The following is an 18,473-nucleotide window of genomic DNA, read 5'->3' as shown; positions in this document are numbered from 1 at the left end:
TTCCACGTGGCAACCTCCTCAGATTCCTGTGAAAAGCCTGATGTGCTCTATTTAGCACTGAAGAAAATTCAGGAGGGATGAATAACCTCTAATTCATTTTGGCTACAGCAATCTTCATCTGTGCTTCTGTTCATCTCACCCTGAAGACTTTGGGGTACTTTTTAACTAGGGACTGCCTCATTCTCTAGCTGCCTGGTAGTTAATCTGCTCAGATATTTCCCCAAATAACCATCTGCTCTACCTTGTATTTGTTTCACTCTCTGACTATCTTAGTTCCTGGTCTGTCCTGCTGGCTTATTCAGCACTCTTTAAATTTCTCCTCTGGCCTTATGTCTGGTTGCTTATGTTTTGGACAGACAATAGAGGTGATACAGGCCATTATTCATGAGAAGCTTCAAGTGTAACGTGAGAAACATCTCATCTCCTGACCCCTGTTAGCATAAGAATTGCTGATAAAATTCTGGACTGAAAGAGAAGAATCTTCTGGGAAAAATATAGGCAAAAGTTTCACTTGAGAGATGTGTTTTGTAAGAAGAATCCATATTAATTCTCTGCCTAAGGACCAGATCCAGCTCCTAGTGCAGTTCCTGGGAATCTGGAGAGGCAGGGTAAGAAAGACCTTGTGTTCTTGTGAAATATTAAGGGAAGGATATTCCTTACCACTCCTACAGCTCTGTGCTCTTGATTTTACTTTCTTATCCAAGGATCTCAAAGTCATTTGCACATTTCCTCTGATTTAAGCCTCACAACACTCCTGGAGAGGCTGTAAAGGGAGTTCTATGCATTCCACACCTGGATCACCTAAGTTAAAGACTGAAGAGATTTCCTGGGATGTGAGATGTCCCTCCTAAATCTGGGCCACCAGGAGAAGGGGTTCACTGCCCAGCTGAAGATTTTCAATTGCCCAGGAGCCTGATTCTGCCAAGCAATTTAACTGCTCAGTGAATAATAACTCACACATGTGAGAACCTGCAGAAAATCACTTCTGAAAGACACCAAGCTCATTAATAAAATGCAAGCACTACAATTCTAATACCATGTTGTATCAAAGCTATTTAACTCTTAGCACATTGATGAGGGGGGGGTGCTATTTTCACCCTTTTACAGTTGGGTCAAGTGAAATGCAGAGGGGCATAATTTGACCCAGGATATAAATCATGTCTCTGTCAGTCTCAGACCACAATAGTTCACATCCTTCAGGCCAGTTTTCAGATCTTACTGGATTTCATCAGTGGACTTGATTCAGCACAAACGAAACCAATACCACTTTGAAGGAAAAGCATTCAAGGAATGGCAGACAGCAAAGCAAATGAGCAATTAATATTCTTGGATGGATAAAGGAGAAATCTACACATACATACTCAAACTATTCAAACCCAAAACCTAAATATATTGAGAAATGTTTATAGGAATTCAAACCACTAATGGCATGCAAGAGGCTTTTCAAATCTCCTAGGTCAATGAAAAGGAATATGGGAATTTACAAATGTTCCTTGCTTGGCTTATCCATCAATATAATAACTAATACATGCTTAAACTCCTCAATGTACTCCCTGAAATTAAAACAACCAGATAGCAGGGAAAGAGCTTAAACAACCATTATCAATGGATTTCAAATAGAAATCAAGAAATAATTTCAGAAAGATCACCCAGCACAATCAAATGAAATAGCTTTGGAAATGGGTCAGGGGAGTGTGAGCTGGCAACCGATTACATTTCAGATGCAGAGGCAGCTCAGCAACAAAAGTCTCACTGACAGGGAAAAAACCTTCAGTAAATTGACAACTTTCTGCTTACCAATGTGTTCATAATACAGTGGATGTTTGCTCAGATGGAGGATTTGGATACAAGCTGCACCTTTTTGCACCTTGTTTTGGAAAATCAGGACTTAGGGGTCCCCACCACCTCCCATCCCAACCACACAGAGCAGGATAATCCCATTCCTAATGTCTCCCCAACAAGTGACAGCAGGATTGCTGGGAAGCCCTGTGCCAAATCTAATGCTCATGTAAACACCACCTTGCTCTCACCAAAGTAAGAAAAGAGTCCTAGAAGATTACAGCCTGGGAAAGAAACATTATGGGAGAAGCAAAGGAACATCACCAAGGAATGAACTATTGTCTGCATGCCAGCAATTCACAGGCTTCACGTGTGGAAATGCAGAATTACTTCCACTTTCCTTTTTAAATAGTGCTGTTATTTTTATTTTAGTCTCATCCCCAGAGGTTCAAACTGAAATCAAGGAGACTCAATGCTACCAAGAGTCACTCTACAATCCAGGTTCTTCAGAAAAATATCAAACATTATTTAATCATCAATGCACCACAAAATCACACAGCTCAGGAGCACAGAAAGAGCAGTCTCACCCATTAGTCCATGGGAGGGAATTTCCAAACAAGGCAACTGAAAGCGTGGGTCAAGGTTAGCACTGAATTCACACACATGAAGTTTGAGAGGAAAAAGCTTCTTTCTGGGCATCTCCTCCTGTTAATCTTGTTTCAGGCCCAGCTGCCTCTCATGCTCTCCTCTCTCCTGCAACCCTGCAGCTCTTCCATTTCATTTTATATTTGCAGCTATGTCATTTCTGGATGACCCTCCCCAACCCTGGGATGTTTTCCTCTTGGAGCTGCAGGACCATCAGGGATGCTTATCAAGAGATCAGCCTGGAGCTGAGCTAGTGTTAAGGTTTTGATGTTCTCCAGCAACTTTTTGACAATTTTGAGAGGCTGGGGAAACCAGGAGGAAAGATGGGAGCCATTTCCCTCATGATTTCAGCCTTTAATCTGCCTTCATGCACCCAGAAAGATAACACCATGCATTTTGCTGGCTGTAGAGCCACTGCTGCCTTGGATAACAGGACAGTTCCTCAACAAACATCAGTTACTGGAAATAGTGCCCAAAATCGTCACGTCTCCACTTCCTGCTCCTCTTTCCCCCTCCACACAGAGCCTCCTCTAAAAAGAGCACAAATGACTATCATTAAAGATGAAGCTTGTGGGCTGTGAAGGTTTGGCTGCTTTTAAATGAGAGCAAGTCAGCTCAGCCCAACTTAAACTGGAGGATCACAGGAGATGGTCAGGCCACCAGGGGTTGAGAAAAGCCCAAGCCACACATCTCCACTACAACTTGAAACCTCCTGGTTTAATCTGAGCTTGCTCAGCCCTAGGTTATCTGGTTTAACCTTTTCTCCCACATGACACTGGATTCCTATCTGGGTGTTGCATTTTGGGAGCTACCAGGATGCAGTTTGGTTACTGGGGGAGAAATCTGCCCACAGGATGTTTCTCATCCTTCCTAAGTCCCAGCACATCAGAAGTGCCATCTCCTGAAGCATTGCAGTAACCCAATGTGCCCATGCAGGATTGGTCACAGCACCTCAACAAAAACCTCAACAGGAAACGCTGTGCAGACCAGAAAAAAAACCCAACATGAGCACAGAATCTAGAAATGCCACCCAGAATGCCTAAAACATCCTTATTTAGTAAAAATGAAAGTGCAGTGCCCTTTATTAATATTGCTAATATTAATATTAGTAATTAAGATTACTAAAGCTTACTCATTTAGACATGGCATGATCCATACTGCCCCCAGAATCCTACCAGTACAATCCAAACCCACCACTTGTAGGTGTTAACTTCTTTGAAGGGGCTGGAGAGACATAAATTAGTCCTAAACATCTTGGATTTTCCAAGGAGAAATATTTCCCTGAACAAATGAAGAAAACAGACTCTCAGGGCCCCTCATAAATTCAGGCATAGAAAGGCATGTGCTTGCACTGAGTGCATTTCAGAACAATATTTCCTGAGGCATTTCTGACTGGTATTGATTTACATGCAGAAGATTGTGTCTGCAGCCATGCAAAAGGACTGGTTGACAAAGGTGAGAGAACAATGCATCAAGAAACAAATGTAGATCTTTTTTCTTCCAGTTAATTAAAAGAAACTAGGTCTGATTCCCTTTGTTTGACACCAGTAGGACCCCATTCAGTGCTCAGGAGTTAATCCTGATTTACTGCAGCAAATCAGAGCGAGACGCGCTCAGCATATGAACCATCCCAAGTTGCAATCAGAGGGAGACTTCAGCACAATGCTCCCTACATCTGCAACAAACTCAGATCAAATTTTACTAATCACCTACCTCTTTTCAAGCCATTATGCTGACCATTAAGATAATCATATGAATTTGTAAGTCTGAGCTGGAGGAGCCATGTGAGCCTCCATGGTTGTGTTTCTATGGAAACAATTCCCCTGGCATCCTCAGTCCACATTCAGTATTCCTGTCTGACTGTTCATCTCATTCAAACACTCAAAATCCCCATTTTCCAAACACTCAGTTCAGGAGGGATGTGTTTTCTCCTTTTTTCTCTTCACCCCTTGAGCTGGGTATCCCAGGGATGCTGAGGTATCTGGCAGATCACTGTGCCCCACTCCTAACCCAGAGAAATCAGGAGGCAACAGGCTAGCACAATCTCCACAGACCCTTTTAGTGTGTTTGCTCTTTTGGTGCAACTGAAAATTAGTCCTAATTATGTTTTGGAGGTTTGGCCTCTTTCCTCCCTCAGTGAAAATCAGATGGGAATTACCATGGAAGCTGGTATCTGTAGCAACTTCCACCCAGGAGCTCCCACCTCTTTCCTTTCCTCTCTTGCAGCTTCACTCATTTCATTAAAAAAATCACTGATGTGAAAGGTGGCAGCTTCTGAGCTCCATGCACAACCAAGCCACACTTCATCCCTGGGACAGGATAACTTCCTGCCCTTCTGGAACAAGGAGCATATAAGGGAACCAGAAATTAACTCCTCGGTTATAATATGGTCACAGTGCTTCAATTAACACCCCATCCTTATGAACAGTAGCACATCCCAAGCAAAAGGGCCCCCATCACTTCCCTTCTGACATGATTTTTGCATCAGAATGGGCTTCACACTTCATTTTCCAAAGAGTCAACCCATGGTTTTTAATTGCCCACTCTCACTGTAATTCAGTCCCTGTGGACCATGGGGAACAATTCCTTCCTTGTGCCTGCAGAGTGGCCACCACCTTGATCAACTCAGCAAGGACAGACCTAAGGGTTTCTAGGGCTGAAATCATGAGCTGCTATAACCTATTCCAACCAGCTACACCTACTAATTGGGGTTTTTACAGACAGAAAGGCATCTCAGATACATTTGGCAGTGGATTCCACCCACAGCTTCTCAGGACTTCTCATGGCAATGTCCCTCCACCTTCTGGGACTGTGTTAGGCTTTCCTCTACTGGCTTAAAATACTCTGTATTTTTGCAAGAACAGGTGAAGATAAAAGGTAATGGAAGTGTCTTTTCAGTCCAATCCTTTGACAATATTCAGCTGCAATATTAAAAAATATGTAGGAATTCTGGGACCAGCTCTGCTCCCTAGCACTCTGGCCCCAGTCCCCCAGGCATCAGCAAAGGAAGAGGTCTTATAGAAGGAAGATGTCTAAATATCTTCTACATTTAACCACCCTGTATTCTGAATATACCAAGAATTAGCTTGCAGGAGTTAAAGCACCAGTTGCCTCCCTAAACTACTGCTTCCACTCCTGCTGTTGCCAGTTTTGAAAAAAAGTGCATTTTCAGGCAGTATAATTTGGCACAGCTCCCCTTAGCTCCATTGTTTTCACTGGAACTGTGGTAAATCCCACCAGATGAGGATATTGCTGGAAAAAGATTTTGCTTTAAAACAAACAGACAAACAAAAACAGGCTTAGACAAGAGCAGGGATTTTGAAGCTGCATTCCTGTCTCCAGAAACTTCCAATGACTCGCAGTAGTCTTTGCTTCACCAAGCCACAAATTTGTAACCCCTTTAATCTTTCCATGTAAGACAGTTCCTCTACTCCCTTAATCGTTTTTGTTGTTCTTCTCTGAATTCTGTCCAATTTACCACACACTACAGACTACATTACATCTGAAAGGCCAGAAGTCTGGTGTACAGAAGCTCATTTTCAAATTCTATGACCTCAGTTCTCGGGAGGATTTCAGAGACCAGACACCAGGCTATAAATGAAGAATGTGTGCCCATATAGCTGGGTAATTTAAATGCTATTCTCTGTGAATAAATCTACTCGATACTTTCTTGATCTGTACAATCTTCTGCCATAGGGGCCTAACATAAAAATACTTCAAAGGCTCTAACAAATTCCCTCAAGATGTGATCTTCAGCATTTCAAAAGCTGAAAGACATAGACAAGGTTTAAAGAGATCATGATATATTTTCAAGGTAACGCTCTTCAGCAACTCCTGTTCACCCATTTCTTGAAAGTGAAATTATATCACCTCTCTATATATCTTTTTAACCTGCTGACTATCTTATGAGCAATGCAAAGATGAAGAGAATGTGACTTTTGCTTAGGGTTCACTATAACTCATTATCTTTAAATGAAGCCCAGACATATTTCCTTCCTTCAAATACCTACTAGACAGTGTCAAATGGAAATCCTCTAGCCACAGACCCACACAGCTTCCCCTGCCTCTTGCAGCACTAAGAAAGTTTAGATTTGGATTCAAGTTTCAGCCTCAGTCTCTCTCCCCATGTTGAGCTGAAACAAGACTCTGCGTAGCAACACTTTCTTGAAGGATTATTTTTATGTTACACCTCAGTCCCATCTCTGATATTAATTATAGAGCTTTAAGCCACAAGATATTTTGAAACTGGTGCTCTTGGCTGAAGCCAAGATTCCTCATGTCCTTCACATAGTTTCATAACAAACTCTCTGAGACTGTGGCATATTTAATGAGAATGCAGATGATCAATTGCAGCCCGCCTTGCACGGTTAACTCAATCAACAAACTACTAATGACTCCAGCATGTTACAGCTTTTTTGGCTAATGAGAACCGTATTGACCAGATTTTTCCCATTCTCCCAGGATCAAACGCCAATATGGAACCAGTTCTGCTACAACTGTAACATTAGCCTGGGAGCAAAATGCTGACCAGCAAGAGCACCACACGGCCTGAGTGTCATTAGGGAGCAAAGCATCTCCCAGACTTGTGGGACAACCCTTCCAAACCTTTCCATGCCATGTGGCTGTCTGCTGAAACCAAAGCCCCAGAGAAACGGAGCTGTGGGATGAACACAGAGCATCCACCTTGCTGCAGAGTTTTTTGAGACAAAAAAGCCTTTTGTTCCCAGCACGTTGGCTGCACCACCTCCTGTCCCACCACTCCTCCTCCTCACTGCCTTCTGCTTCCATTGTGCTGCAGGATAATTTGGAGCAGGTGAGAAGGAAAACCTCTCTGCTTCCACTTGCTTTCATTTCTGTTCTGCCTGTTGCTGCAATTTGCCTTCCCCTCCAATTCTCCCTCCAAACAGAAGCCAATTGACCATTTTCTGTGTGGAAATCCAAGAGCTGCCCATGCTCTAAGGGAAGAGCAGCACTTAGTGCAGAGCCCCAGGACTGAGATGGGAAACAGCTCAGGAGGTGTTACCTTGCCTGTTACCAATTCCTGTTAAATAAAGACTGGCTCCTATGGAAAGCAAAGGAAAGAATCCCAGTTACCTCAGTCACCTTTGGACCAAGGCCTTGTTTCCTTACAAAATAACCTCCCATTTCTGGTACAGTCTGATTTCTAAGATGACCAATTTCAGACTTTCCATTCTGCACCCTGGAGAAAATGCTGCAGTCTGACCAATTTCCCTCCATAGAGAAGAGACCTTAGTTCCATTTTGTCTACACTCTCATTTTGTTGGCTGACCAGCCACCTCTTTTCTCCAGTCCTTCTCTTCCCTCTGTCAAACCAGGACAACACAGAATGCTTTGTCCTCTAGGAAGTAAAACTGCAAAAAAAAAAAAACCCAACAGGTATTATATTGCTTTTGATCCCCTTCATGCTGCATCACCTGAGAAGCACACACTCTGCCATCCCTGGCTGCAGTGGGATCAAAGCAAAAAAGGAAAAAACACTCGGGGTAAAAAAGGGAGAGAGGAGTAATTAGGAATCAACTGGAAAGCATCAATTCTCCATAAGTTTCTTTTCAGGCCAAGTTAATGTGCCAGTATCATTTAAACAAAAACCATGGAGAACACACACAGTCCATCAATAGGGATTGTGCTCCTTCCTCTTTAAGAGGTGCTCCTGTGCAGGTCTCTCCACTTAAAAAGGCTTAAATATTAAATATCATTCAGTGAAGTCATAGTGGGGGTCCATGCTTGACTTCATTCCTCTCTTAACAATGTCCTCGGGCCATCCGCCAGGAATTCAGACACTTAATAACTTCCCTGGGCTGAGAACTCTTCACCTCGGGCATGCTCCCCTCTTATCTGCACTGGGAAACTTTCCCACTCAATGGTCTGCTCTGACCACAGCAATTTTGGCTTCACTGACTCCCTCCTGCATTATTCTCCAGGTTCAAACTTCCCAGCCTCACCTACAGGGCCACCCCTTATTATCCCCTTATCCTGGTAGCTTCCTACTCTTCATTTCACCCTAAAACACCTAAACCCTTTGTCTTCTTCTTGACTTCCAGGTCTTCTTCTGTACCACCACCTTTTCCCTTGAACAGGCTGTTCCACAGAGCTCTACTGTGGTGACCAGATAAAGAATCTGGTAAAGATTCTCATAAATAATATTTTATTCAGCCTTGCATTTTTAATGCCACCCCCTTCTCATTAATTCAGCTTGGCAAGAGCAATTCCAGTGACTTGTGAGCAGAAGCTGAAGCTCCACATTCACCAGCAGGTGAATTATTAGTTGGTTTTTTTTACTTTACTTTATTCTTTACTTTGTCTTTACTTTACTCTTCCCTTCTCTCCCCTCAGAGCACGCTGGGAGGTCCTGCAGAAACACAGAGCATGATTCTCTCCTCCAGCTGCTTCACACTCCTGTCCATCCTGCTTTTTTTTCCGAAGAACACACAAACAGGACTCCTCTTAGTGGCAGAGAAGAAGAAAACTTTACCTAGAATGGATTATTTCTGGCTTCTGAGGCAAATTATAAAATTAATGTATTTTCTGCCTTTTTTTTTTGGCTTCAAATAGTGAGGAGGAATGGTGGAAGGTTTCCTCCACAAATCAATGAAACTAGCAGCCAACAAATGACCCTTCCTCAGTGTCTTATAAGTACCTGTCAACTTCAGGAATGCCACCACAATTGAATGGAGAGATTTAAAGCCAGACTATTCATCAGAGAGCAAACTATTATTCCAGAGACTTCAATGAACTGGCTAGTGGCCAACCTTCCTTACAGTTTAGGTACCACTAGGAAAATGGAAAGTGGCTGCTATTTGGCTTGCACAAAAGCACAGAAGAGAAAAAAGTCTCTTCAGGGGAACAACAAGCAGGCTGTTCAACTGGTCTGACATCCCCGTAGGATGTTTATTAAGCATAAACAGATATACAGCATAACCAGGGAGCACTGGAAGCAAGCAGAAGTCTGTAAACACCAGAGATAGCCTCTATTTTATGGCATCACTCACAGCCAACCATCTAAGGAAGCACTAATGAATGCATTCATAAAAGCAAGAGGCTGGGAGGGTGTCTCAATAACCCCAATTTTCTTTTATACAGTAGTTACTATTGACTTGCCATATGCAGTTCTGAATTAAAAGCCAAATTATTATCTTCTCTGATATAGCTCACATTTGCATTAAAAGCTAACATTTCAAAGCAGGAGTTATAAACCTCACCATTAATCATCTGGTTCGTATCAAGTGATATGTCACTTTTATCTCCTGGGAGCCCCTTTCTCAGGATAACCTTCTTCTCAAGTTCCCTTTCTCAAACCATTATTTATGAGGACTGGGACAAAAGTAAAGGGGACCAACACAAGCTCTGTTAGACAACACTGAACATGCCTGTACAGCACAGCCAGGAATAACACCTCAGCCAGCAGCAATTGAGCCAGCCAGCCTCTGAACTGCTTCTTCATCACCCCCAAGTTAAGTAATGCTGTTAGTAAAGCCACACTGTAATGAAACTGAGCTGTTATCATCATAAGAAACAACCTGCATGAGTATCAGAATTGAAAGGCTGCTCTGCAGAAGGGACAGAAAAATGAGAGCCTCACACCACATCTTTTTCCAGCTGCCCATCCATGCTTTGCCTCTTCCTCGTGGTCAGAGCAGCAGAAACCCTTGGAGATGGAATCACTGAATTTTGTCTATGCTGCTAAGTTGGTTCCAGGTTACTCTACTCTGCAAAAGCACCAGAATCTTACCAGTTTACTTTCTTTAGCCTGACCATGAAGGCAGCAATTAAAACAGGTCAAAAAGTATTGAGCTACTTGGACAAACATAACTTTTAATACATCTCTTTGTGCTCCTGATGCACAACAGTGGCACATAATTTTCTTTTTCACTAAAGCTGCCTCTAATACTTGTTAACAGCCCTCAGTGTAATATTTTAACACTGTCTCTGTGACTTCTGATAAACATCTGGTTAAGATTTACCCTGCTATGGCTCAAGAAGTAGAACATCAGACCGGGCAAGAAGATGAAAAGTTATCTCAGCAAGAGAGCACTTGCACAAACTAATTTTCCAATTTCAGGGCTGTCTGTGATGACATTTAACTTGATCAGGTTCTGTGGCTCTCATCTAGACAAAGAGTATGCAAAATCCTTGGGCAATTGCATGACTCTGACCCTCCATAACTTCCAGCAGTTTTCTTGGATGAAATAACTTCCTTTTGCAGACGGCCAGGTTTGAAAGATGATGCAGATCTCCACACCACCACTACAAAAGTCTGCTACAACATGTCTTGTTGCTATCCCTTCAAGTGGCTCAATTTGCTTGGAAAGATGGACAGTTGTCTGCCTTTCCATACCCCATCTCTTTGCCATGACACACAAACAGCTGTACAGCAGCTTGATGTCTCCTCTCCCTCTCCCCCAGCCTCCAAGATTTTGCAGATCACGAATCAAACAGCACTTTCCATCCTCTGCTTCTCATCTCTTTGAGAAGCCTGTGCTTCAGGTCCTTCTCTCCCCATTCAAGGTGCCTTTTTCAGCCCCATTTCCAGCTTTGGGTTGTGTTATCTCAGTTCAGCTGGCTGGGGAATAGAACACTTCTGTTTATCAGGTTTCTGAGAGATGCCATCTTCCCCTTTGCTTTCCAAGAGCTTCCTGCTACATTCCTGCCACTCTTTTTTACTCTTCAGTCCCTTTAAAAACTTGCTGTTCTCTGGCACTTCAGTGGAAACTCGTGGGTACACGTGGTTTGCAAAAAGGAAGGGTGCATTTCAGATGACACACAGCAAACCAGCCTGACCATGTGTAAAAATAAGATTATACTGCACAACCCATGGTTCTGAGTCGTCCAGCTTTGCCACAGATAAGGGAGTCTGAGGAGGCTCAAGATGCAAATTGAGCATTTTTTCTTCAAAAACTCCCCAGCTGCTGAAGGTGCAAAAGGCAGAGTTTTAGGATCAGCTTTATGGAGCAATTTGTTTCCATCAAACTCTGCTTATGATGATTTAACAAAGTGGAGCCAGAATCTTTAACAGTAAAACAGGTCAGAGTTGATATGGGAAAAAAAATATTTCTACTCTTCAAAGGCAGAAAAACAATTTTTCATCTTTTCTGAGTGGATACAGTTAAAGATTGCTGCTGGTGTGATTGCTTTCAGCAGCATACTGTTTGACCTGTACTTCTGTAAAACTATAACTAACCCTCCATATACTGACTGTCAAGAATCTCCCCCCATGTGATTTTTCTGTTCTTCTCAGTCTATTTCATTTGGAAAATTTGCCACCTTATAGATCTGCATATGATAACTCCCTGGCCTATTTCATGATCAGACAGAACAGATTAAACTAAACACAACATGAGTACAGGTCAGAACTATGTCTGGACATCTTAACTACCTAAGATAATGCTCCTTCAAACCAAACAGGGCAAGAAAAGGCCAAGAAAGGAAAGATTCAACTTCTATCTTGTGTCCAAACTGCTGAGACAGCAATTCAGTCACCTGTTTGCTGGAAGATGCCAGCAAGCACCAACTCTGAAGGACTGCAATAAACACCATCACATCCAAACATAAATCCGTGTTGTGGGAGCAGGACACAGCATCTCACCCTGCTGCAACAGGATGGGCAACAGCTCCACATCACAGAGCTGCCTTCTCTACACGTGGACTTTGAAGCCAAGGGGAACCATTTGAGCAGAAGCCCAAGGTGGTGTGAATGTGCTGACAAAGTTCAGAGGAAACAGCTACCTTGCACAGAGACTTTTTGCTCCCACTGCCACAAAAAAAAAGGGAGGGAAAAAATGCACTCTGGAAGCTGTTTCCCAGCACTACTGCTTTGTGTAACTCCAGCAGCTTTCAGACAAGTAGCACAGTGCCACAGAAACTAAAATTAACTCTCTCATGTCTGCGACAGAAGAAAGAATATATTAAGTTCAACACAGTCACTCCCCAAGCTCAAGCCACTACCAGGGATGCTGTACAAGGCAGGGCTGGGTGTAACAACACTCACCTTGCTGCTGCCATCTCCATTGCAACAGGGAGCAGCTGCACATCGTGTTCTGATGTGCCACAGATGGCAAATTTGGACACTCCTACTGGAAATGAAGAGAAACTCTCTGAACATCTGAGCTGCAGCAGGTCCCACACCAGTCCAGGGTGAGGAATCCCTGGTTTTTCCATCACTGGGAAAAAAATCATCCCCTCTCCTCAAAAGGCTTTTGTTCACATGCAGAGCCACCTCAGCTTGGCCAGCTCTGGCCCACATGGCAGACACAGGGCTTGCCTTGTGATTTTTGGTGGCACACTGTTGATGACAAAAGATTTGGCACATGCTGGAGGTTGATGCTGCCAAGCACAGGATGGGTCCCGTGAAACTTCTTCCTTGCCACTTTAACTTTCCCTGTTTACTTTTTAATTTAATGTATTCTTTTGATCTCTCTTCCTCTCCTTTCTCTTGTCTCCCTGAGTTTGCTGACACAGTGGAAGCATGACAAGCTCAGACAAGCTAACCTACTTTTTCCTTTTTCTCCTGTACATGTTAACGCTCCCACTCCTGTACCCAGCATATGAAAGCATATTGCAAGTATCATTATAATGATGCTCCCATTCCCCCTGTGAAGTAATTCCCCTCAACTGACAGGTGAGGAAACTGAGACACACAGAGCTCTTAAATTACTTGCCCCTCAAGCTTACAGAGGAAGCCAGCAACAGGAGTGGAAATGAAACCCAACAGATTTCTCTATAAAATGATGATACCTCCACCCATCACAGGTCTGTCAAATACCTCCACTTCTAAGTACAGGACTAATGGGTAACACTTTAGATATCCATTACACACATTTACACATTTCTGTGGTTTAATTGGAGATTGGGAACACTCATTGCCATGTCCTGTGTGCCCTCAGTCTATACTGCTGGCTGTTAGCTGAGGTTCCAGGGGTCCCCATTGCCCCTCAAACTCAACGTAGGTGTTAATAGAAAGGGGCTGCAGCTTCCCAAAAAAACTCTGTACTGAGTTTGTGTTCACATTAAGCCATGTAGCACTGCTCCATTTTTTACTTTCAGCCTGAGCTTCCAAATACTCTGGATTCAGTTGCTTGGGTGTGCTCACATTTGGGAGTTCCAACTGGATTTGGACAGGTTCAAACCCACACCCAACTGAGTTTCATCACAGCCACGGCTATAACTCAGCCAAGTTGTTTTCCCTCTACGTGTGGAATAATTCAGTTCTAAGGCATGAGCTTGATTTCACAGAGATTAGATTTCCAGTTATGACACTGCTTAGAATTCAATACCCATCACTCCCTCCAGGGTACTGAATAATCTTCAGCATTTACAAACCTGAACTTTCCAAAGCAAGTACATCTTGAAAATTAGTCTAAAATTACTTGAATTCAGATATTGACACCTTGGGGTTAATACTCTCCAAGATGCTCTTTGTAACAAATCATTCCTTTTTATTTTATGAAAGCTGAAATTAGCACATTATCCTGGAGCTCAGTCTTAGAGGGAAAAAAATCCAAAAAGCAAATGATAAAATCAAAAGTGGCCTTTGGACAAAGCCCATAACATTTTTGTGCCAGATGGCCTGTCTACACCAGAGCACTCAAAAAAATTAAACCATATTAATTTCTGAGGGAAGTTGGTTGAGCACCATTTAAATGCCTATATAGACTTTTTACTTCACAATCAAAGTGCCTTTAATTAGGTTTTACTAAATTTACTTTGGAAGCGAATCAAGTTTAAAGGAAAGGAAATCACTTTCACCAGGAACAAGAGTGACCACAAAGGGGTTTGCTGCACTCTAACTAATGTATTTTAAGTATGCATCATTACTTTAATACGAATTAACTTCTGAGTATTCCAGTGTAGACAAGCCCACAGTTCTTATACATTTAAAAGTGTAATAATACTCCCTTTGTCTTGTCAGTGAGCTCTCTGGAGCAATTATACTGAACCTACAAGAGAGTACCAGGATCTCCTGGGATTCAGAGGGATGCAGCTCCTCTGTGCAAGAAGGATTCAGCCTCTCTGGACTGCTCTTGTGAGCCACAAATACCTGCAGGATTGGATCCAACAAATGAAAACCTTAAGCCCCCAAGAATCCCCAGCAGCACATTCTCCCATCTGTACCACTTCCACCCCATTTTCATCCACAGTCTCCCACACCAAAACACCAGGGTGGATCTGTGCATGTGGATTGCAGTTCTAATGTTTAATTATCTTGAACATGGTGATATCCACACCACTCTAGCAAGAAATCAATTCTGCCTTTGCTCTGAGCTATAAATGCATGTATTCCATAATCAGCCTAACAGAACAGACATATGGGATTGTGCATCTGGGAAGCATATGAGAGGCCTTCTTGTATAGAAAATTATTTTGCAAAGTATCTCTCTCAAACCCAGCTCTAGGTATTTTTCCTTTGCATGCTGAAAAATTTCACTGATGTTTTTGGTTTATAAGATACAAAATGGTAACCACACAGCTGCATTTCTGGAATGCTTTTTTACTCCTAAAATACTCCTGCAGCATTTCTTTGAGGTGCTGGTACTCCTTGTTTCTGTTTTCAGCCCTGGGACTCTTTTCTCCCATCACTGATCTGAGCCTTCCCTTGGGGTTAAACTGGACACAGAGGGACAGAAAGGATGAAAAATCACTTCCAGAACAGCCATGAAGCAATATGAACTGGATTCAGACATGTTCTCAGTGCTGGTGGCTCTGATAGGTTTCTAAAAGCAAAGGGGGAGAATTCCTACTTCACAGCAGCTTCTCAGGGAGGCAGTGCCACCCCCAGTGATGCAGAGAAGGCAGCAGGTACATCCCTATAGAAAACTCTGCCCTGGTGACAGACCCCAAAATGATGGTGGCCCAGCACAGGCTGGTAGTAAAGCAAAAAACGTTGTCACCTTCCCACTTAAAATCTGATTTTCCCTTCCTCACCTCACCAGCAACAAAACTGGGGGGAACAACACTTTGGGCAACTCTTTTTTGCTACCAAAAAACCATCATAAGGGCTCTAGCCAGACTTGGCCTCTGCATCTCTTAAAAGTGAGAGATAAATCTGCCCCCCAGGCATTGTGCTGAATCACAAGGGTGGCTGCTACTATTAAGCATTTGTGTTTCTTCCTCTCTTGCAGGTTTTCCTTGGAGGCCCAAGAAATCATTTACAGGAGCAAAAGGTCTTTTCTGTGCTCAAACTGCCTTTTTTCCCCCCCTCCCTCTGTTTTAGGAGAGTGGCAAAGCTATGAAAAGACCGGATCTTGTTTTATTTTATTGCTGGTAGGGGCAAAGTAAAAAGAGTGAGACCTATAAACACAAAGATGCCAAGATACAAGGAGACTACATGCTTGAATGCCCAGCCCTGTCTGCTTTGTTCCATCAGCAATAACCAAGATGTTGGTGGAGGTCATATATATACGTTTGCCACAGTGCAAGAGAGTGGAGGTGCTAAAAGATGTATTTTATACCAAGAGACCACTTCATTTCCTGGGCTATGGCATCCCTTTACCCCTTGCTCAAATCCTAAAGCTTCTTTTCATTTCATTTTCATTTTTTCACGTTTCTTCTCTGAACTGGTACCTTCCCTGTTCCCCTTTTCCTCTCTGCAGCAGTAGGTGCTGCAGAAATCTTTCTGGGTGATTTAGGGCAGAAAATGTTTTGGGAGAAGGAGAACAAACATTTATGGTCACTTGGAACCCAAATCACATGGCAAGTAACAAGATTTAACTATAATCTCTGAATTCAGGCCAGACTGGTTGAAGTTTCACTAAATTCAGTTATTCCAGGTTAATTTAGGGCTTTCTGCAGCAGCTTTCAGCAAATCACCTGGAAATCTCATATGCTTCAACTCCAGAGCACTCTGCATTCCTCTGCAGCTTGACCTTCCCAGCTGCCCTGACCCACAGCAGTAACCCTGGGCCAGGTACTCCTGGGTCAAATGTTCTGAAGCATGTGCCCTAAATTTCCAGGGAAGGCAGGAACTTTGCTTTATGTGAACCTCTTTTACTTTATGTTTTTTTTTTTAGAGATCCTTAAAGCTGCCTCTCCTCTGCTGGAGAACGCAGTGAACTCAAACCTGAACACCAAACTTTGAATTGGAGGGATTAAGCAGGAAATCAGCCCAGGAAATCATTCAGGATCACCAGGAGATCCTGAAGGATTCAGTGGTATTGGAGACCCAGGGTCTGCCACTTTGTGCCTCCAACTTCAGAGGAGCTGGTGGCTCCCAATGAAAAACCCACGGGAGGTGAGAGGAAGGGGTCTGTACAACACTATCCCAGTCCTTGTCCACAACCCCAGGACACAATCCATGCCCAACAAAGTTTTCTGACAAAGTTTTCCACAGCCCAAAAGCTTGGCCTGTTCTCAGGGGAACTTGGAAACAACATTTTTGCCCTAGAGAAATCCTTTGCTATTGATGAGCTGCATGGGGCAGGAGGGAAAGGCTTCAGCTGCATGGCAGGTCAGGAGAGCAAACCCCACAGATTTCTATAGAATAATGAAAAGGGCCAGGTGCTCAGGCTCAGTGTTTGTAGACTTTAAACTTCTGTGCTTACACATCATTTAAGTTTCACTTTTCTGTCTACAAAACCTGAGCAGGAAAGAATTTGTGATAAAAGGTAAAATAAAATTTAAAAAAAAAATAAAAATCCATCACTCCCCTATCACCACTATGGTCCAAAATGCATTTTCAGCACAAAACTCCACTCTTTGTCCACCCACATTCCACAACACACGTTTCAATGCCTTAAAAAAAATGATGCTCAGATCCAAGAGACTTCTAAACCATCAAGGTGAGACTTCTCACTCAGGCTCACAAACTGGGACACCATTGCAAATGGTTTAGAAGCCTGGAAAAATTTTAATATACATGCCAGGACGTGTGACCAAAGGGATTACCCCAGAATGGCTCACCTGATTAGTTATACAAATGCCTGTCTTTTTTTTCCTTTTAATCCAAGACCGTGCAGAATGCCAAATGGGAGAAAGGAGTGGGGTATGTATTGGAATGTCTGAAGGCTACAGACTTGGGATTTATATTCCATGTTGAATTCATTGTTCTCTCTCCTACCCCTGCTGCCCTCTAAAAAATGCTGCAGCCATGACAGAAATAAATTAGCCTGAGGTACAGGTCACACCTTCAAGGGCAGGAAGAATTCTGGGTAAAATCAATAGAGAAGATGGGAGTCTCTAACAGCTGAAGCAGAAAGAATGACACATTGATAGCTTTACATATACCCAAACAAAGGCACTTTGGATCAGCCCTATTCCCTGCTGCCTTGTGAACACAAACCTCTTTTTTCCAACCACCTGAAACCCAACAGCACCACAGAAGCAATTCAGAAAGGCACCCATTTCTTTGGAGAATTCGCAGACTGGTGCAGAAAATCCTGTTTGTTTGCATCTCTGCCCAGGAAGGAGATCCAGATGCAGAGTTCTGGTCCAGGTTGCAACTCCCACAAACTTTTCAAGAGATCAGATTCTGCACTGAACTCCAGCTTCAATTTGGCAGCACTCACCAAATCCTCAGGTGGCAGAAGCTGAAGCACGGAAGAAAAAATCCCCTGAACTTCACTGAACACAGAAACCAGTTCAGGAGGCACCAACAGATGTTAAAATTCTGTGTTGCATTCATTATTTTCACTTGTGATTTTAAAGCTATGGATAATGCATTCAAAATAACTCACACCCATGGAGAACCTTAAACTCAGGCTCCAGGATTTAGGAATCACAGTTTCTCTGAAATGAGGTGGTAGAAGACTTATAAGGACAGAGGATCCATGAAGATCCATGCAGAAGTGCAGTGGTTTTTCCTAATGCCCCTCTGGTCAGTTAAGTATTAACTCTCAGAGTTAACCTGTTCAGACACTTCAGAGATCCCACAGGGCTCCTACCTTCATTTCCAGGTTCCTAAAAGCTTGAAAGTCTGATTTAAGTTCCCACAATACTTGTAAAAATAGGACTTAGACTCCTCAGTCCCATAGGAGCTTTTGAAATTGCTACCCAGGAGGTTTCTCAAGACAGAGTTAAAAGCTTTCCTCCTCTTCTGT

At 43.0% G+C, this 18,473-nt stretch overlaps 1 long non-coding RNA gene across 1 annotated transcript in view; it reads right to left on the bottom strand.

The window, feature by feature from the left end:
• The window catches only part of LOC115599621, a 35,673-nt gene that overhangs the window by 13,454 nt on the left and 3,746 nt on the right, over positions 1–18,473 (bottom strand). The gene's annotated exons all lie outside the window — the stretch shown is intronic.

The sequence above is a fragment of the Calypte anna genome, chromosome 24, assembly GCF_003957555.1.
Source record: "Calypte anna isolate BGI_N300 chromosome 24, bCalAnn1_v1.p, whole genome shotgun sequence".
In the NCBI taxonomy this organism is placed as follows: Eukaryota; Metazoa; Chordata; class Aves; order Apodiformes; family Trochilidae; genus Calypte; species Calypte anna.
The sequence above is the reverse complement of the archived record's forward strand: the minus strand, read 5'-3'. Positions and strand labels throughout refer to the sequence as shown.